Below are 22,398 nucleotides of genomic sequence, written 5' to 3' on the forward strand. Positions count from 1 at the left end.
AGAAGGAGAGGAAGAATATCTGTTGGGGCAGTTTGGTGCATTTAATCCGATCTATAATATCTATTAGATGAAAAAATTGGGGCTTAAAGAGATTAATTAACTGTACCCAAATCTCAACAGTTGTAAAAGGTAAATCTGGATAGAAACTTAACTGTGCTCTCCTGTCTCCAACAGACATACAGCTTTCACAATATTCTAATTATTAGAAATGATAGTTGTAAAGTAAGATTTGAGGTTTTATAGTACAGAAGCCTCCTGGCAATTTGAGGTTAGGTGTGGAATACAGAGCCCTGATAATTTTGATCTTTGCTATAGAAATGCCACCTGCTGTCTGAGCGAAGAGAGTGAAAAATAGAAGTAGGTTTTACTTTGTTTTAAAATGCCACCTGCTGATTCTCTCTACCATTAATGGAAATTGTATATGTATTCTGTAATTTCCTCATGTTAAAGTATCAGAGTTTATAATGGTGTTTGAAAGGCGTGTGCTTTTAAAATTGAGGTTTTACTTATGGTATAGCTCTGAACAGCTGCTGTCTTATAGGCCTTTTGAATGAATAACATTCCTCTGCAACCATGCCTACTTTTCTCAGATTTCACTCTGTGTATTATAAAATCCTGTCCTTTCACATGAATGTATATATTATGCGGACACATCTCAGAAGCCTTACTGATCTTGTAATAGTGCATGTAGTTCATTTCACAGAAGGACAAAAGTTCTTGCATCTTATATGAGAGTACACTATGAATGCCAAAAAAAAAAAAATCTGTTGGGATTTTAGAGATGAATTGCCTATAGGCTCCTTCGTTTTTAAAAATATAGTAATTCCTTTTGAGTATGCTAATGCTTAACTACCTTTTTTTTTAAAAAAAGGAAATGAGTTGGTGGCATTCACTTAAATACATTTTTTTTCCTTGGGAAAGCCATTGTATTTAAAGAACTAAGAAGTAACTGCTCTGTTATGCGTACCACAATTGTAAAAGAATAAAGGGTAAGTAATCTATAACATGCAAAAGGCACAAATACTGTATCCAGAATTCTCTAAACAGAATCCTTCACTGGCCATTTTGTGGCTCTCAGTGGTACAGGATGTGAGCTGTTTTTGAGGAATGGCTGCCCTTCCCTAAGGATGGAATGGAAGAAGTCTTCTGTTCAGGTGCTTTTTCAAATGTTCCGGATGCTCGTCTTCACGGCCACTAACCCAGGCCCAAGCCTTCTTCAGATTCCTACTGACACAAGGTTTACCTGTTGTATTTACTTGCTCTAGAAAAAGCAAGTCCAGGGAGATAGATGTGTTTTGTTTTGTTTTAATAAAGTTTATTGAGATAGAGTTTACAGACAGTAAAATCATTCTTTTTAGGTTTGCATTTCCACGAATTTTGAGAAATACAGTCATGTAACTACCACCACAATTTCCATCCCCTAAAAAGTTTTAGGTGTTTTTTAATTGTTCGATAATGCTAATATAGGATTAGAATAAGATGTTTTGTTTGCTGTCCCCTCTTTCCCTTTTTTAAAAATTGGTTTCCATATGTTATTAAGACTGGATTTGTTTTTTCCCTAATGTCCTTCTTCTGTGCCAGGATCCCAGCCAGGATACCATGTTACACTGTGTAATCCTTTTTAGAAATCATTTTCGTGAGGAAGATGATGAACACATAGTTCGATTACTTGGTTGATAATATCCAGGAGGTAACAGGAAAATGTATTGTGAGATACTTGAAAGAAAAGCATAAACTGCCTCAGTCATGAGGTGCATTATTAATGTACAAAAGCTCCTTTGAGCCAACATGGGTGAAGAAGTTGTAAGAAACCAGATTAACTATTTCCTGCTAGTCAGACTTGTTTAAAATAATCTGGCGTTGTTTAGTGAGGGCCATGAGGTTGAAGATTTGGGAGGTATGTAGTTTATGACCTAGATTATGGTCGTGGGAAAATAAACACAGAGATCCAGAAGGAATCCTGCAGTTTTTCAATGCGAGTGAAGACAGAATGAAACATACATTTTATAAAAGGTAAATTCAAGACCCTTGAATTGCTTTGTAAAATAATTTATCATATCTTACCAATATTTTTATTATATTTTAATTTCAGTGGAATGTGTATAGCTTTTAAAGAAAAAATTAAACACAATGGATGCTGAAGACAGAATGGAGAAAATACAAATAACTATAAAGTAAAAAAATCTCCCCAAATTCTATTACTCACACATAACCACTATTAAAAATGTGGGGTTGTCCTTCCGAGTTTTTTTTCTGAGTGCGTGTGTGTGCACATGTGTGTATATACATACCGCAAAACTCATATTTTGTATCTCTTGTCTTACGAGCTGATTTTTTTTTTCCCGTAAAGAGATTGTTTTAGGGACGCCTGGGTGGCTCAGTTGGGTAAGCGTCTGCCTTCAGTCAGGTCACGATCCCAGGGTCCTAGGATCAAGTCCAGCATTGGGCTCCCTGCTCAGCGGGGCGTCTGCTTCTCCCTCTGCCGCTTCCCGTTTGTGCGCTCTCTCTGACAAAGAAATATTTTTTTTAAAAAGAGAGATTCTTTCAAATACCCAGCTTTATAATGGTATAATTTCCAGAAAATTTGAAAAATACCCCTAACCTACAAGAAGATGTGTGAGCGTTATCTATGAAGTTGTGTGGAAGTGTTTAAAACCATGTTCTGGAAACCGCTGAGCTAATGCACAGCCTTCCCTTATGTGGGCGTGTCCGTGGCTGGCTCCGTGGTGTGCAGTGAGAGGGCCAGGCCCCTGACACCAGTGATGTCACCTTGGATGGTCTCACTTTCTAGGTCTTGTTTTTCTGCATTTGCATTCAGATCTCTCTTGAAATGTTCCCTTTAAAAATACTAATGCTAACTCAGAAAGATTCCAATTACCATCTCCCCACAGGCTTAAATGTTAAACCTCAAGTTCTAAACTTTATCCCTTATGTATGTGAGCAGGCTTGCCAGATGGCAGGCCAATTAATATATTTTTGCAAGATGTAGAAATGTGTTTTCTCCATAGGGGAACAATGAATCCGTCTGCTCCACATCTTCCTTTCCCCTCTGTCCTTTGGGGAAAATCATCATTTAATTTTCAGAAATAATTGTGCAACTCTCTAAGTGATACTTTCTGCTTTTTAAAAGGAGATAGTTTTAATAATTGAAACTTTTTCTTACTATAAGAATTTAAAGAACCCTGTGTCATGGATTAAAATATGTGGACATCTGAGTTGCATCCATATTATTTTTTCCTTTTTGATTGTAGGGCATACAGAATTGTGTTTAAAAAATTCATTCAGCAAAGTCTTAACTTGGAAAAGACTTGCAGAAACATGTAGTCAAACCCTTTTACTGTAAGATGAGGACACTAACATTTAGGTATCAGACTTTCAAGCAGTCAGCAACTTGGAACCTGAATGGTCTTGAATCCTGGTCTTCAGGTTCCAAATTAGGACAACCGTGGTGAAAATAGAATCTGATTTCTCAGGAGGAATAAAAAGAGCAAGAACCTTGAGTAAGATTCACATAGAAGCAACCACACACTCGTTTTCATTGCCTCATCTCCCTTGAGTTCCAGGCACTGAACTGGACATATCACCCTTACAGTTTCTTTACATACTCAAGTGGCTTTTCAGATCAGCAGGTGATGGTGATTAACTGTTTAGTTGCCTCCAGCTCTGTAGAAGTTCCAAAAGGACAAATGCCACATCCATTTTTTAAGCCCTTTTATAGTGTGCTGTCTGGACCCGAAATGGATGAATTAGTGAATATATGAATATCAGTGGACTTATTTTACAGAGTCCTCTCTGGAAGTGTTACAGTTCTAGGAGAGTGACTTCATTGTAGCTTTTCAATAATCTGACACATTATGATACAGAAGATTCCAGAAGCTTCTTTTGCGAGGAGTGTTTCAATTATATCCCTACTTACCCGCATTTTTGCTGTCCCCTATATTTTGTCATAGGTGGGCGTACACTGGTTAATGTTAAGTGAGAGGAAGGATTTTGACTTTTTTTTTTTTTCCTTTCATTCAACATGACCTTCTTTATGTGTTTTCAAACTAAGAGAACCTTTTCAAATAGAAAGAGTTCAGACTTAGGCTTTAGATGTACCTTGGTCAGAATCCAGACTCTTTAACAAACTAGACGTGTGGCCTGGCAGGTCACCTTACTTCTGATACTTGGTTTCCTCATCCTTAACTAAGAAAAATAACCACACCTTCCGTGCGTTAGAGAAGGTATAATCACGTAGGTCAGGGGTAGGCAAACTACAGCCTCTGGGCGCAGTCTGGCCCACTGCCTGTCTTTGTACATAAAGCTGTGTTAGAACTCAGCCACGTCAGTTCATTTTGGTATTAACTGTGGCTACTTGTGCTGCAGTAGCAGAACCCAGGAGTTGTAACGTGAGACGCTGGCCTGCAAAGCCAAAAATGTGTACTGGCTGGTCCTTTACAGGGGGATTCCCCCAACCAGGAGCCTGAGGCAGTGCCTAGCAAATGTAGGCACTCCGTAAACGGTAACCTTACCTTGCCTTTAGTCTTCCCATTGATTATTTCAAGGTCAGTCTTTCTCTTTAGACCCTCTTGAAAGATAGTTCTGATGTAGCCTTCTCTAATGTTCCTTCCAAAGCCCTTATCCACCTCTGGAATATGGCCAAAGCCTTGAGCCATGACACAGGACAGAACACGTTGTGAGAGGTCTCTCTACAACTCCCACACCCTGATATATAGCATGTCTGGACTTGAATCAGGCGGTGTGCAGGTTGCAGGAATAGGATTTGCTCTAATCCAAGTGTAAATACAGGCATTCTATGTAGAGGGCAACATGTCCCAATTTAGTTTAGATTATTTCTCACTCTCTTGCTAGGTATGTCCGATCTGTACTTCTTCAAAACCTTCCCAATACAGCCCCTAAAACTGGAATTTTTTTCATTTCTAAAGACGTTAACAAATTGCTACAAATTATAAATACCATGTTTAGCAAAGGACCTCTTTAGCAAAGCAGGAGTATTCTGACTGAAATGATTGGGCCGTTGGAAAGAGGAAGTTCTCAAAGGATTGATTAGATTTTTTTGTTTGTTTATTTTGTTTTGTATTTTAAACAAAATGAACTCGGAGTTCTCAGCAGTTTTGATTAGGGACCCCCTGGTGTCTAGTAGAAGACTAAGACAGGGCATAGACTGGTGGAATGTGCCCAGTGAGGACTTGGTGATGGATGGGTACACACCAACTCCCACACATGGTGGAGAGAAAGATGGCAGGGCTTTCAGAGAGCTGTTAAGGGCAGTGATGGGTGCTTGTAATTTTTTATTTATAAAAGGACGAAAGAATGTTTTTTCAGAATAATAAATACATTTTTTTCAGTATTTTAACATGATCTGTGTTTCTAAAAAAAAAAAAATACTGTGAAGAGATGATAACAGCATTACCCCAAATTTTGTGAAGTCCTTCTTGACTCTTTTTGCTCTTTTTTCCAACGCATTTCAGTGTTTCTAGTGCTTCTATACAGGCCTGTTAGCATTTATCCCAACATGTTATAATTCTGTGTATACTTATCTGAATTCCCAGCTGATGTTGAATGTCTTGAGGCAGAGACTTTATGCCAGCATGGTACCTGGCACATAATAGACGGTCGATCAAGGTTTATTGAATGAAAGCACTCCATAGTGAGCATATTCATGCATATAGCCTTTTCTATCTTTTGGAACTATTTCCTTAGGATAAATTCCCAGAATAGAGATTTCTAGGCCAAAGTGACATGCATATATTTATGAATCTTGATATATAATGCCAAGTAGCTTTTATGTCTACTTGCAATTCCTTCCAAGTTTGTGCCTCTCCTATTGCATGGTGTGTTATTGCTAGATTGGCAGTCTTGGTGTTCCACATTTTCCCGAGCAAAAGAAATGGAAGGAGGCTACAACATTGCCACATTTAAGTCTGGAATGAACATTGCATATGCTTAAGGATGAAAAGCTTCTAAAAGAATAAATCCCTGTTGTGGGACTTGGAAAATGGAGGAAGGCGGGCAGCAGGAGCAAGGTATAGGGTAAAAGATAGATTACAGGGACAAAGAACTTCTGAGTTTTTTTTTTAATTGCTTTGAATTTGTATTATATTGTTATCATTATTTCAAGAAAGCATTTGGATATTTTTTATTTGCTTTTTGCCCATCAACACATTTAATGTTCAAATATGAAACATTTCTAAATGCAAATTGCTGTTAATGCACATTCCAAGGCATGCTTTTATCAAGGTTTGAAACTTTTTGTCTACTATGTTAGGCATTTCCGTCTTCATTTCATCTTATTTGTGTGTGAAATAAGATTGAGTCTCTGTGCTGTGACATTGGGTACCCACAGCTTTTTTTGAGTTTGATATTTTGCTCCCCTTCATCTAGGGTTTGACTGCCTCAGAAATTACCAGTGATAAATAGCAGTATCTGTCTTTTGGTACAAGTGGTATTAACAAACACATAGAATCACCTAAAAGCCACGTTGTAGATGGTATTACAAAGTTTGTGGGGACTAAGCTGAATAGAGCAAGGGCAGTGTTCAATTAAAGATACTGTGTGGAAATTGAGGATTCTAGTGAGTTGGACGATTCCACAGATGTCCTAAAGAGTTTATGCATGTTCTGTATTATATATTCCATTACACACACACAGAGATATCTATAGATATATATATATATATCTCTGTGTGTGTGTATATGTATATATATGTAAATATGATTCACTTGGCTGAGAAGTAAGCCATGGAAAATGTGCCAGATTTTCATCACTTATTTTATTGTGACTGTTGCTAGAAAAGCCCAGGAGTATATTAAAACAAACAATAAGAAGGAACATTAGAGTGGTCGAGGCACCTATCACCCTGACCATTGTCTTTGGAAGGACCCAAAGACCAGGCCTGGTGGGAATGTGGTTGTGTCCCTGCTCTGTGTGTAGTAAGCTGTGTCCTTAGAGCAGAGGAGCCCGTGTCCCTCAGCGTCTTGCCATCAGAGCATCATCACCTCTTTGTTTTAACCACATGTGCTCCCCAATTAACTACGACCATGAACCTGCAGAAATCATGCGCTACACCTGTCTACTTACCAGGTTTGAATTACATTGCCCAACTGGAAAATAAAATCTTTAAAATAAAAAGAAGTTAAGAAATAAAATTGATAAAGCACTTCTCATTTGCTAGTCTTAAAGTCGTCTTCCCTCCTAGAGTTTGCGTTTTAATGACGAAGGTCTGAGTATGTTCTAAATAAGAGGAGCGGCCAGCAGAATTTATCCAAATCCTTTCAGAGAATGGAAGCCATTGCTTCTCATTGCCTCCCTACTTCAACTTGGCATTTTGGGGAGAAAAATTTTGTGGGAGAGAGGGAGAACTATGAATGCTCTTAAATGTCATGCCACGTGACTGTTAAAAATCATCTCATGATATTAGCTTCTAATGGGGAGAGAGATTCTTTTTGGCTTTGGAGTTGCCTTATAAATGCCTCCACGTTAATCTGGATACAAACTTTTAGCCTAAAAGACCTGTGAGTAGAACAAAGTGTTGAGATTTGATTTGTCCACCTGCTTATGAAAGGTAATTCATGCAACCATAAGAATGCTTTGTAAACATAGAATCATTTTCAGGTTAAAAGATCCTCTACCAAATTAGATAGGACGCTTGAAGCCTAGACTGTAAGCAGTTTTTTCCTCCCTTAGTTGCCACTATGGATCAATATCTTTTATTGACTCTTCTAGGGTTTGCATGCAACTTTCTATCATGGTCATTTATGCTAATCAGCATGAAACAGAATCATTGTAAATCATAGCCCCTTAGGCACATTTTCCCCTCCTATAATACTTGAGACCACAGAATTCTGTTCAGAAAAGATGAAAAAAACAATCCATCATTTTTTAGTGACACATGGAACTGACCTAGATATGGATGGCAAAGACTCCTTCCCTCCTTATCTTTGGGCTTCACCTTATATTTTAATTCAAAATGCAGATGAAAACGAAGCTCACTATGCTAAAAGAAAAAAAAAAAATCAGGTTTAAATTCGCCAGTTACCTTTATTTGTGAAAGTCCAAATATATCACGTTAAATATGAAGGTAGAATAACTATAATATGTTCTATTTTAATGTTTTTACATACAATTATTAAAAGTTATCTTCATCAGGAAGGAATGTCTGTGTAATTATTGTAAATTATCAGGGTTATTACTTGAAGATGTATAAGGATACTTTATTATCTACATATTTAATGATACAATTCAGATAATTAGCGTAGAAGACAGCAGTTTTTTACTTTAATGTTGTACTACGATAGATGGTTTGACTACTGTTCACATTTATTTGTAGCACAGAACTCATCAGAATATCTAGTTATTACAAAAGCAAAGTAAAATTTCTCTGTCTTGACCAAGTAGCTCATGAATAAGTGTTTTATTCTCTTCAGAGTCCTAACTGTGCCGTGGAAGCAAAGTCGACTCTGGCTGTATCCCATATCCCTGTACACATCCACAGGTGAACGTATAAGTGTTAGGCTCATCTGTTTTAAGCACTTCAGAGAAAAAAACATCCTTACGTCTTGAAAGCCACCTCTTAGGGGAGGATCTGTTGTTATGGCCACCTCTGAGTTTAAGAAGATTTGCCTAAAGCAGGGGAGATGCCGTTTGGGGGGTGAGGGGGTGTGGATTTGCATGCAGTCTGCCCTCCATCTTCTACATCTGCTTGTTGGTGAATTCAGTAAATATTAGCTGAACACCTTCCTTATGTCGGGCATTATTCTGGGGAGGGAGTGGTAAAGGAGACAGATGGTTCCTGCCCTTTTGAAAGTTGCAGTTTCATGGGAATTGTGGTTGGGGGGGGCGAGGAAGATGCAAAGATTCACAGGAACTTGCAACCTTGTATGCGATTGTGTGTCTGGGCTTGCCTCTCTTAGCCATGGCGTGGAAGGTCACAAGGAAATAGAAATTATTTTGAGAGCATCCCAGGGCCACGTAACAGAAAGCAGGTTATCAGGGAAGTAAACCACGTTACTGGCTGAGAGAGGAGCCAATATATGGTGGAGGAGAATATTCCAGGCACAGAGCCCATGGAGTGAGGCTTGAAGAGATTATATTAGAGTGCTAGAGGCCTGGAATTGACTCTCCTGGCAGGAGGGGCCGATGAAGGGTTTTACCTAGGGCAGTGAGTGGTAAGGTCCCATTCACCCATTGGAAAGATTCCTGGCAGTGGAGGAGGAATTGGAGTGGGGCAAGGAGGAGGCCAGGCTTCCAGTCCAGAGATGGTGGTGGTAGGACGGTCACGGATTTGGTGGCGGTGAGCATGAAAGGAGATGGAATCCACAGGACTGGTAGACCAGTTGGATGATTCAAATGAGGAAGGATGAGACTGGGAGCACAGGAAGCAGGACAGGTAGAGCAAAAGTGATAATTTTGGTTAACTCCTGTATATACCCAAGTAGAGATGTACAGCTGACTATTGGATGCAAAGGTCTAGAACATAGGAAAGAGTTCCGGGCTGAGGATAGAGAGTCATCCACATAAAGATGAATGAAGAGCATCAAAGTTGATGACTGTCTAATATTTCTCTTCCCAGGAGTCTTTAGTGTTTGGGGCTGCCTAGATCCAGGGACAGAATCTAATCGTTTGTGCCCTCTGTGTTCCCAAGTGAAATGGAGGTGAGGGTGGGAGATGATTTGCACGTATTTAAGTAGTGAACCATATACCTAACCTTTTCCATAGGTACATGTGTTTTATTTGGGGGTAATGTTGAGGATTTAACCATCATTGGTCATAGAATCCTTCAGTTACTTAAGTTTTGTGGTACTCCTGGTATTTCCTTGTAGTTAAAAATATACTGGGGAACCTTACCATCATGTATATTCTGTCTCTAAGGAAAAAGAAATCAGGACAGAAAGAGATGAGGAGTTGAGTAAGAAACTGGAGTTGCAAAATTCTGTGGCATAGTCATAGTGGTTTTTGATTGTTGGGTTTTGTTTGTTTTGCTTTTATACCCTCTTTCTCTTGAACAGAAAACATGTTCTATTTAGAAGTGTTCTCTTGGTGGCATGATTTCTGGGTCCACAAAGAGGAGAAATATGGTGGACAGAATGGTAGTTTTAGAAGGAAAGCATGTTTGCTTATATGGGGAACAGGATAGGAGGAAGCCAAACAGAAGTTCATTCTTGCTGAGTTTATGATTTCATGTTAATCACATCATTGAAATGGCTGTGCTAGGTACAGGTCTCTACAATGTTGATCCTAATTAATTTGAATTGAAGACTTAGATATTTTTATACATTTTGAACTTCTCTGATTTACATACTGCAGAATTTCATGTATTGAAATTTGTTTGTGTACATTAAAAAATGTAGACCTGTTACAAAGTTGAAATTCACTATGATTTCACAATCAAATGTGAAATGGTACGTATATTTAGGAACATGTAGAGAATTATAAATCCAAATTCCAAATTAAGTACATATTGTTTTATTACCTAAATGTTTCATATACATGTGGATAAATACCACTCTTCCACGTTTTCCTAAAAATTTCATTTACTTATTTGAGAGAGAGCACGAGAGTGGGGTGAGGGGCAGAGGGAGAAGCAGATTCCCCACTGAGCAGAGAGCTCAATGCGGGGCTCGATCCTGGGGCGCCAGGATCATGACCTGGGCCGAAGGCAGATGCTTAACCTATGGAGACACCCAGGCGCCCCACACTTTCACATTTTTATAGGTCTTCATTTAACAAATAATTTTTCAGGGCAATATGATATGAAAGCTCCATAATTAATTTAGTAATTCCATGATATGATACCTCTATTCCATATCTCATTTGTTTTATGGTCTCAGGCAATATTTGACCGTTTAAGGTTGCTGTCCTTGTAAACTTTGGCTTGAACCAGGTTAGTACTGAGTGAAAGCTCTTGAGTTGACCATCGGGTGGTTATTGGATAGCTGTTGTAATATGACATATTCATCAGTTTGCTTCTTGGAGAGATACCCATAACCCTGGTGGCAGAAATAGATCATCTGAATGACATTTTAAGTCAGGAAAAAAAATAGCTCTTCATTCCTGTCAACTGTCACTCCACAGTACTCCTGAGGCAAATCGTCAAAAATCCTAGAGGTGATCCTTGGAAGAAGACCTGTTTTGTATACAGTAATGAGATTGTGGTTTTAAACCCCTCCATTCTATTGAGTAGTTTAAGTGGCTTTAGTTTGAAACATTAAAACCACATAAGCTTTATATATTTGGAGCACCTAATGTTTTATAAATGTTCTTTGCCTCAGCACTTTCCTGTCTTTAGGGCTCCTGTCACTTTCTTACAATGTTTCATTTTAGAGAGCCTTGGGTGTCTCAGTCACTATATTTTTATTTAGTATCTTGGTTCAGTAGAGCTTTGTGCTGAAGAGGCCAAGGTTTCTGAGTGTTGATCCCATACCAGTCGCCTTTTACAATGAAAATTATTTTTCCTCTAGTTGCAACTGGTGCGTCAGAACTGGCTGAAAATATTTGACTACTTTGGTTCAAAGTATGGATGAGGCTGCCATACTCATTAACTACACTGGAAAAAATAAAACTGATGTCCATCGGGTGGAATCTTTCCCAATGGGGATGGTATTTTTCCCTGTGTGAGGGAAGGCATTTACTTTTATCTGTGGATAATCTCCCACTAGAGTAAAACACATGCATTTCAACAGACTTATTTTAATGTAAGTTCAAGGAGAATGGAGACCATCAGTCTTCATACCGCAACCCCATCCCGGTGTGCTCTGCACAGAGAGAAATGGTCGGCTCTCACCGTCTGCTGCTGCAGAGAGAGCACTGGGCCTCTCCTGGAGTAGATGGCAGAGGGGGGTCATCTCTTGCCACCTTTTTAACCTGATTTATTGCCTTTGAATTTTTTAATAAGGACATATTTTAAGTTCTGTCTAGGGACTGAGAGCTCTGATCATTCATGCAGTGAACTTTGAATAAGTTGGCAAGATTGGCTGGACCCTATTACCATAATGGATGGTGACTATTTGACATTTACAGTGGTATGCTCCATTTGCACTAAAATAAATGAATTTGTATTTAAAAATAATTTACCAGGTTTTTTCCCTGCCAGACCTAAAATAGAGGTGGTTTGCATTCAAAGCTGAAAACTGAAAGTCTGCATGCAGACTTAGTGAAATTTGTTGAATCTATGTTAATTAGTGCGTCCCCATTAAGCCAGATTGCACCGATCTGTTAGCTGGAGAAAGAGCAGGAATCACCTTACTCGCATGTACTTAAACTCTTAAGTTGCCAGATTTTCTGAATACACAAGGATTTTTGTTTAGTGCATATCACTTGTCAGGCCTATTGACCTTACTGCCTACCGAACTGTTAATAGGTCAGGATGGCGGTTCTCCACGCCATGTCAGTTTTAAATTGCAGCTTCTATGATTTGAGAACGAATTTGTATAGCTCTTCCTGGTGGAGCATTAGATCACTGGTATCCTTTGCTGCCCATGATACATGTGGAAATGAGTCAGTGGAAAATTCACTTACTCATCATGACCTACTTCTGTCACTTGCGTTGAAGGTGTGCTTATTTGTCAAAAGCCATCTGTCCCCCTTCCAGAAACTCTTGCTCAATTTCTACTTTAACCCTTTAGCCTAAGGTTCTTTTAGAATTTTCACAGTTACCTGAATCTGTCCATCAGTACTTCTGTGGTACGTGTAATCCATTTTAGATCGACTGTTGGAGACCAGGCATAGTCTGACCTTGTATGGTTCTGAGCAGATCCTGCCCCCACCCCCCGCAATCACTGCTTTCTAATGAAGATTGGAGGAGAAACTGTAAAATGGTAACTATAACTAATTTAAAAAAGGAAGATTTATTAGGCCACAGTTTATTATGAGCACACTCTCCCCTGCCCCATTTTCAGTAGAACTTTGCTTTTCTCATTTTTATTAGCTTGTCCTTAGGTTCATGTATCCAGCGAGGTTTAGTCTAGGATGGCTATGCCAGGCTGCTGGGGGTGCAAGAAGAGTAAGATCTGTGCTTGCCCACACAGAGTTGACAGTCTCCTGTAGGAGAACTGTGAGGAGGCATTTTAGAGTAAGACCACTTTCAAAGTCCATTCACCCGTTTAACACAATCATATATGTCAGGGTCTGAAGTGGTGTACCCTAGACGTTTATGCAAATATGAGGGGATTTATTGAGAATAACAGAATTCTGAGCTCTAGAAAAGTGATGTGTATTATTTTATATATTTTATTAAGTACAAATAAATATACATATGTGCGGCAACTATAAACCTATAAACATAGGGTAGCTCAGATTTATTGTTCTTTCTTTCATGTCCAATGTTATACCTCAGAGTATTAAGTTATATGCTATATTTACACATTAAACAGGACAAACCTCAATTCAGCATTATTTAAGATAACCATTTCATCTTAGAATAATATAAAAACACTTTTCGCCCTGGTCTAACCACATTTACAGACTCACAGGTTAGGAACGAATGATCATACTTAGTGTATAGAGGAAGTAAATGGAAACCAGCATTTGATGATAGAATTCTTTTTGAAATCCATCTCATTCTCGGCTGTTAATTACTTCTTCCTGTGAACAACTCACCCTTAAAAAACAAACAACAAAACTCGTGCTGACTTGATAACACTTTTTAGAAAGCGGCACCTATTTACATTAAAATAACCAGGTGGAATTCTGCTCCCCGCTAACCGATGAAGTTGTGAGCATTAGTTTATTTGGATCGTAACTTCTCCGTGCTTTTTTCAGGGTGTTACTGATAACTCTTGCTACTTGGAGGAGACCTTGTAGAGAAAAACTCAGGATCTGACTGAGCTCATTTGTTGAGTTTCATTACAACATAGGTATGGTTTATATTGCTGAAAACGTTCTGCGCTTTTAGACTAAGAACCAGAAGCTTCCACTCACAGTCATAAGTGAAACAGCCAATTCTAAAGTAACCGAGAGCTAGTTAAGCAGAATTACAGTGTGGAAGCAATGATGTGTGGTGCCCTCTGAATTTTGTCACATTAGAATGATCTAGATTTAGCAATATGATAACTGATTAACTTTGATTCTACTGTGGGGGACAGACTGCTTGTGTTCATTTGCTCATGACAGTTGTAACCTTTATCTTTGCTTTTGCAACCATTGTCTGTGATGAGCAAAGTAAGTTCAAGTTTGAGCAGAAAAAATCCGTGTGTCAAATACTATGGCATTGTGAATCTACATCTCCATACACCGTCCATCGGGAGATCCGTATAAACAATGAAGCCTCTGAACAGGTTTTTACACTGTATTACATTTCATCATAGGTAAACCCTGTTTGTCTGTTTGGTTCTCAATGAAAGAGGCCCTTCATGCTTAGTCTTCATACCAGACCGCATTTCATACAAGAGATTAGACCATAAGCCAGTTGGCCAGTGACCTAAGTATAAAATGTCTTACCTGGCTTTGTACAGTCTCTTCATTTAAAACTACCTGCCTAAAAGTCTTATTTCTTTTGTTGTGGTGTCATCACAGGCCACACCTACGGAATTTGGAATTGTTCCTTATACCTTATTCAGATGTTTTCTGCTAAACTGTCTTTAAGGAAGGTATTGAGAAGCAACAGATCCTTTCTGAGCTCTGACCTCCTACGTGATTGAAATGCTCCCTGTCACTGGGAAAGCATGGCATTTCTGCAACCTTTGGAAAAGGCTAAGAAGGAAAATGGATGAGGTCCCTAAGTGATACTTGTGGGCATTTGAGTGGAGCTTGGGGCAGAGTGGCAACAGGGACTACGTAACAGTGATTCCAAAACCACAAGGTCTCTGTGTTCTCCCTGTGGTGCTGGATTCCTAATTTAGGCTCCCCCCCCCCATCTGTTCAGTAGCCATACGTTCCACAGAGAGGGCCAGGGGCTATTGTAATAACAGATGATTCATTCCACATAACTAACCCCAACACTGGGAGCTTTCTTAACATGGGACACTATGATTTTCCTTAGCTTCTGCATTGTAGCTTCAACTTTGTAAGTGTTCTGCACGTTGAATATGAGACACGTGATATTCCAATGCAATATGGTAATTACCACCCGAATATACATTTATTAATTAAAGCTCAAAAAGGAGTGATGATATTTAACACTAAATGCTGGGAAAAGTTGGTGTATATAGAGCTGTTTATTGTTTTAGAATAGCTGTTTGTCTACCACTCTGCAAAAGTGTGTTCTGTGTGGATATTCTAAAAGGATGTCTTCACTTATGGAGCGTATTTGTGTCATTGAGGGGGTTAATTGATAAACACAAAGGTTCCCTTGAAGGCCTGAAGGACTGCTAGTTGAGAGGCAACCAGTGAGATTACCTGCTTTTGCTTTCAAATTTCTGTAACTCCCAGGTTGTATGTGGTGTTTCCATTGACATGTTAAGTCAAGGAGACCTTTTTCCTTTTGGCTTTGCTCTTTGCCAAGTTGACCAAGCCTGCCGAAGTCTTGCTGCATCTCCCACGCATCATTAATAACTATTAGAATTGTCCTGCCCTGGCTCTGATTAGCACCACTGTGTTTCCACAACCAGAAGCAATCCGATTGTAATTAAAGGGCTGCCAACGATTCCTTCCATTAGCGAACTCTGTCAACATTCTGTGCTCGTTTTCTGTTTTCACATTTTAAATCAGGCTCTAAGGAAAGATGAGCTTTGGCTAAAGTACTAAAATGACATTTATTGATGATTTCCTGAAAGAGACACTTCTCTGGTATGCTGGGTTGCTGGGAGTGAGTTAATGTTGGCTGGTACTTCACAACCAAGGTGATCTGGCATGTCGGGGTTTTTTTCTACTATAGGTGCTTTCTTTTTTTAAAAATCACTTTATTGAGGTATGGTTGACCTAGAAAAAGCTGTCCATATTTAATGTATACAACGTGATGAGTTCAGAGATAAGTGTATATTCATGCAGTCATCAGCACAGTCTTTGCCATACTGTCACTGCTTGGTGTAGCCTTTCTCATCGGGTCAAGTGATGTGGAAACCAATAGATGCTTCCTGCTCACCTGAGTTGTTTACAGTCAAAGCCTACGTGGGATGATGAGGCGTGTTCTAAGCTGGGGTGTGGTATTCCTGGATGCCGCAGTGGGCATAAACGTGTAACTGGCCCTCACCGAGCAAGCATGACCCCTGTTCTTAATTCTGTCCTGCACGCCTTTATCCCTGGCCACATGCATGCCCCCCACAGGGCCTGTCATCTTGTACCTCTTGGAGCCCTGCATTAGAAGGGAGGAGACACAGGTCCTGGCCACTCACAAGTCAGACGCACACCCAGGCACCTCTGTCCTGTCCCCGTCTCAGGAACACTCAGCCCCTCTTCTAGGCTTGGGCAGTTCCTCCCCTTCCATTCCCTGTAGCAACAGGGCTCACAGGCTCTTTGGTCCTCAGGGAACGACCTGGGTAGAGATTCGCCTCCTGGGCTGCCTCCAGACTTCCGCTTCTACTCCTGAAACCGAAACTCCCCCAACAGGCCCTCTGAGTCTCAGGAGCCAGACTCTGCCCACAAGGATTTCTTCTTCTTTATACTTTGCGTTCTCCTCCAGGGGAAGGAATACCACAAAAAATACCCCGTAAACTATCCTGTCACAGGACACATACATGGTCACTTTCTAGCCTCTCCAATCCTCTCAAGAATCATGGCTAGCAATATTAAAAAAAGGCATCTGCTTTAATTTTCACATTACATGCATATTTTTTCTAGATTAAGAGGTTACAGGATCCAGGATTACAGTGTTGTGAAAACTAAATACAAGGACACACACTTACGCTCCCATATTCCTGCTGCTGAGGAGTAATCCCCATTATCATTGATGGACATTTCCTTCCAGTCCATTTTCTTTGCCTTTTTATGTATTTTATACATGTTTGATCTCGGGTTTTGGACCCTACGTTTGTTTTTCACCTATGTCTTTGTTAGCATTTTTGGAATCGCCTCCCATCTAGTAGTCCTAGCAGAGCTCACTGCGCTTTTTCATTCAGGGTGTTTAGGAGAAGACAATGGTCGTCATCGTTAGTTCTCTGCCATCTCAGAAAAAGGGCCACAAAGGGATGTGCCTGTAGAGGGAGAGTGGATGGTGAAACAGCTTGATTAGAAACAGAAAACCTTCCCCAGGGAGGGGCAGCTAATTCTAGGTGATTGTCAAGTGATCTTAAAAGGAGAACTGTGAGTAGAGGAGCACACAGGCCCTGTTGCCAGTACCAGCTCCTCTGTCCCCGGGGAGGGACCGTCCTGTGCCAGCCTCCGTCCTGGAGCCTCCTCAGACCACCCTGTCTTCTCTCAGTTCTGGACTTTTTCATCACTGCATTTCAGGCTACCGTGACTCAGACAGAACTAGGTCTTTATTGTGGGGAAGATTTTTAAAAATAGATTTTTCATTTAGTACATAAAAAGCGTTTGGAGAACAGAATGACCAAAAAAGGAGCTCTCCTAAGAAAAGTTGCCAACTCTATTTCTGTTCCTGAATCTTATCAATTTTTAAAAAACATTTTAAAAAGATAGGGAAGTACCTTTCTTCATTTCTATACAAATTGATTAACTTTTTCAGAGACGAGTTAGAGATTAATCTTGTTGAGGTAGAATCATATCTTGCAGGAGGAGGTAGAAAACTAATCGAAGTTCTTTCTCTAAGAGGAAGTTTTCACAGTTGAAAAATGACTCGTCTCTGAAACAAGGCTGTGACAGTGAGGGCCAGGAGGATTTGGGGGATAGAGTTATCATTCATAATTAATGTGCCATTAATTCTTCCTTACTATGGTGCCAGACTCGTTGCCGATTCTTTTGTGTTGGGGTTTTTTTTTTTTTTCTAACTAGAATACACACGTTGATTATTGGTTCTACTGGTATTTGCTATACTAGAATAAATTTTAAAATAATTTTATGAATGGAATTGTATGTTTTAGTTTAACAGTGTATTGCACACACATTAAATAGTCTTCCTGGGACCTCCACTACCCCCTCATTCCCTACATATTTCTTAATGATAAAATTATTCCCACTCTAGGTATCTTTATTTTCTCTTGTGCTCTTGAGAAAATGCCCTAACCTATGATAGGAACAATTTGCCTTCCTGGATACTGAAACCTTTAGTAGTTGCATTTCTAATTTAGATGATTATGTTAATTTGTTTCATTTTATTTTACTTTGGGTTTGTTTGTTTTTCTTTTTCTTTTTTTCTTTTTTTCTTTTTTAGCTTGACTGCCTAGTTTCTATCAAACCTTGAGTAGAGGCAGGGTTTTTTGTTTTTTCGTTTTTTGGGTTTTTTTGGTCCTCAAATACACAGTGTGGCCTAACTAAACAATAGAGCTATTTTAAAACTCTGGGAAATGTCTCCCTCCCCAGATTTCCTGATTGCAAACTCATAGGCACATCTCTTGGGTCCTGGTAACAGTCCTCCCTTTGCCTGAAACAGAGACATTCTTTAAAAAATGCTGAGGGATTTTTGGTGGAGCAGTAAAGCCGCCCAAGAGAAAAAAAAAGGAGTTAAAACAAGAAAACCATGTTGACGTTTATATCCGTGAAGGGGGTTAGAAGACAACTCTATTTTATGAGAATTTATCACCAGGTGCTAAGAGTCCAGTTTGTAGAAAGGTGACATGAACTGTTGCTAACCACTCATCTGCTTTCTTTTACAGTATTTTAAAATATCAAAACTTCTAGATATGAAAATATATAACTAAGGTGTTTCTGTAATTTTTTTTAAGTAAAACCAGAAACAATTTTTGTCATTTGAAGAACATAGTGTCAAATCTTTGGTGTACGTCTGTGAGGCAGATAAGCTAATGGTACAAAGTGTTTTTGCTCCTTACTATATAATTGTGGAAGTTCAGAAACTTTGGTGCCTCCTGTTAACGGTGTAGCTAATATCTGAAGACGCAGGCAGAAAACACTGTGTTATATAAGTGAGCCCTATAATTTTATGATTATACTGTGAATGAAAATATAATGTGACCACAAAGCCAAAGGCGGTAGCTATTGACAAATTTTATTTTGAAGATGGTTTAGCTGTATTGTTGTTTTCATATGCATTATGTTCTTTCAATATGACTTAGGGTCTCTTTAGAAGAATAAGAAGCAAAAGTAGTCAGTGAAAGATTTCACATTCATTCTTTCATCGGGTCACTGATTTGTTTTCAGTAAGTTGAAGTATCCTGATTCTTGTCTTGATACGCAATTTAATGTCATGTGGGCAAGTTCCTAAGGATCCTTTTCACTATGGAAATTTTACTCAGCAGGGTGCTATCTCTTTATAGCATTGAATTTCTACTTAGAAATGTTGTCATGTGAAGGTCAGATTCCCTAACTTTAATAAACAGGAATCCAGGAACACAATGAACAGGAACTCTGTGAGTCACTGCAGGGAATGCAGAATGAGTTTGGGTTGGTTGCCTGGTGAATATGGTGAAGAGGCGGAGTTGGTGTGTTACTCTTGGAGCTCAGGGTACTTACTTATAAGGGCCAAACCCCAGGCTAGGGACGAATGAGGTCACTTCTTTGAACACAAGGCTGGCCCTATGAGAAATAGGTGGCCATGACTGTAAGAGGCATGCCAGGAACTTCAAGGTGAGTGAAGCCAGTCTTCAACTTTTCCTTAGTAACTGATGCTTGTGAACTCCTGCCATAGTTGTAACAATTCACAGTTCAGTGAAAGCTCTTTCTACACAGACACACTCTCATACATTCTTAAAGTCTTGGAGGTCTTTTGGGAGCAAGAATGGGGGAAGATGCCTGACTAAAGGAATGACATCTTCAAAGAATAAATGCAACAAAAAAATCCAAAAATTGGGGTCACAAGTTTATAGAAGTTGTAAATACATGTACATTTTATAATGAGTTTGTTTCATTTTGAGATGTCTTATTTGTAAATATTGCAACTTACAAAAAAAATTGTCTCAGTAATACAGTCAGTATAACTTATTACACACTTTGCATCCTCTCCTGGCCAAATTCACTTCCTGATGTATATTACAATGTGTGCCATCAATCCTTTTCTCCAAAGCCAGTGCTCATAAACATGCTTCACATCAGAAATCTGATTTCTGTATTCTCTGAGTCAGAGATCTAGAAATAGGGAAAGAAAAAAAAAAAGCCATATTAAAGGGAGCATGATCCAGAAGCTTAGATTTAATTTTAAAATCTGTCAAGAAACAGTGGAACAAAAAAATCTGATTAATACATGCTTAAGTGCAATTCTTTTCTCTAGTTGTGTCTGTCTAGACCAGCTGGCTTGGAGAGGGCTAAGGAGGACGTGCCTGTTTGCCATGGGTAATCTGTGTGTTGGGTCATTTGCCTTTGGATCCTCGACACTGCCCTGTGGAGATGGAAATGTCCACATCATGACATCTGACCTGTTTACATGAGCCTGAACACTGTATACAAGTGTATCCCAGGATATGCCCTGCTTGGTGATATCGGGATGTCTGTCCACCTAGGTCAGGCTTGCTACCTCCAGAAAACTCTCATAATCTGGTGTGAAGCTTGATGACTTGATCTTCCTTCTGTAGCTGAACATTAGATTATAGGCACAAAGGTCTGGTGCCCCCAGGATCCCGTCCATGTCATGGGCATGGCTCTGTAGTTACCAGGCTCACTGACTGATGCTCAGGACCAGAATGCTGAGATACTGATGGACATGGATAAATACAGTCATTATCGAGCTTAGGCCCCTCACAGTTCTTTCCTTCTGTCTTATAGACACTTGTACAAAATGACTGCAAGCACAGGTTCCGAAGGCAAACTGCCTGGATTTGGATTCCAGTTCAACCACGTACTACTTGTGTGATCTTGTCAGACAAGCCTCTAGACTTCTCAGTTCTTCAGTTTTCACATCTGCTAGATAGGGATAAAAATAAGTCCAACCTCAGGATTGTCATGAAAATTAAACTGTTTCTTGGCGTGTATGAAACAGTTGTCAAAGTTAGCAGTTATTATTACTGCTGTTTTTGTTATTCACGCTTGGGCATACCTCTCCGTGAAGCTAGCCAGGGTTGCCTGGGGAGTACGGTAGGTAGGTGGTTGAAATGATGAATGGCACTGGGCAAAGGTGGACCGATGCACGTGGTGTTGACAGTCAGTCTGAAACAGTGAAGTCTGTTGGGTGGGGTCCCTTATATGTCCCTCCACCTTGACATGGCCACTTTGAAGCCCTGGGTCAGTGCTTGGGTTGACACTTGAACTTGCGGTTCTGCAGCTTTTGTTTCTCTGTGTTTCTAAAAGCCAGCCCATAAACCTTCGTGTTGCAACATTTTTTCTGTAACTGTTAATATTTCCATTTACTATCAGGTCTTGCTGCCTTAGAACTGTCCTCTTTACCTCTTACGTAATTCATTGTATTGCCCTTAGAAGTTAATTCTGTGGGTAATCTTATGCTTCTTGTTCTAAGATCCTTGAGGGAAAGCCTCGTTATCACATTATGAGTAGTAAAACATATATGCATGAAAGAAGATATGCAAGAGAGAAAGTCCAAAATGTTTTATTTTGACTGCCCATGTTTACGAAGCTCTTGCTGTGTGCCACGTACTGTGATGATAATTTCTTTACATGCATTATCTCATTTAATTTCTTCACAGGTAGTTCATAGTCTTATCCCTATTCTACAGAATGGTGAATTGAGGCTTAAGAGGGTTGGAATTGGAAAACCCATCTACCAAGGGCAAGTCCTTATGTTTCATAGTGTTCCATGAAATCTAAAAAAGATCTAGCTCTCTCTTTATGGAATAGAATTACTATCCACTCATATAAGTAGTAGTTAAATGTATCTCTATGTCTGATGCAGATTTCTGACTTTAACGATACCCTGACTCTAAGAGCCACGTGACCTCCCTTCGTAGGCCCTGTTGACCACCACTTGGTGGTGCTGCCTTGGCAGACATCACATCGTCTTCCAGAGCTATAGTTCTATTGCTCAGCCCACAAATGACAAGAGCGAGGTGAATTTGCTACCCAAACTGAATGCTGAACAACTAACTTACCAGTCAGCATCTTCCGGTATCTCTCCAGCCCTCCTGTCTTTAGCAACAGAATTGATTCCTTGTGGCCAATTTCATCTTTGTAAAATGAGAGACCCACTAAGAAAACATCAGTGAATACAAATGAGGAAAAAAAAAAAAGACATTTGTCCAGTGTCCAGTAAATTAAAGGAAAATATGCTTTGACTTTTTTTTTTTTTTTTTTCCACCAGGGTAGGCTATTCTGCCCTCCTTAGAGGGCTCCGTCCTTCTCCTCTGGGGAACAAATAGTAGGGGTGGAGTGTAAGTGCTTTAAGTATGGGATGAGCACACAACTAATGTTCATATCCATTTGGCAGTCTTCCTGGTGTTTCTCCATCTAGGAAACATTTTCTTCTACTCCTGCCCATTATCACAGTTTTGACATTCATGTCATTAACAG

The 22,398-nt window shown here is 39.6% G+C and overlaps 1 protein-coding gene across 20 annotated transcripts in view; it reads left to right on the forward strand.

The window, feature by feature from the left end:
• Nucleotides 1-22,398, forward strand: part of MAST4 (microtubule associated serine/threonine kinase family member 4) — a 535,574-nt gene that overhangs the window by 387,230 nt on the left and 125,946 nt on the right. The gene's annotated exons all lie outside the window — the stretch shown is intronic.

This window comes from Ursus arctos, unplaced genomic scaffold (genome assembly GCF_023065955.2).
Source record: "Ursus arctos isolate Adak ecotype North America unplaced genomic scaffold, UrsArc2.0 scaffold_5, whole genome shotgun sequence".
Lineage (NCBI taxonomy): Eukaryota > Metazoa > Chordata > Mammalia > Carnivora > Ursidae > Ursus > Ursus arctos.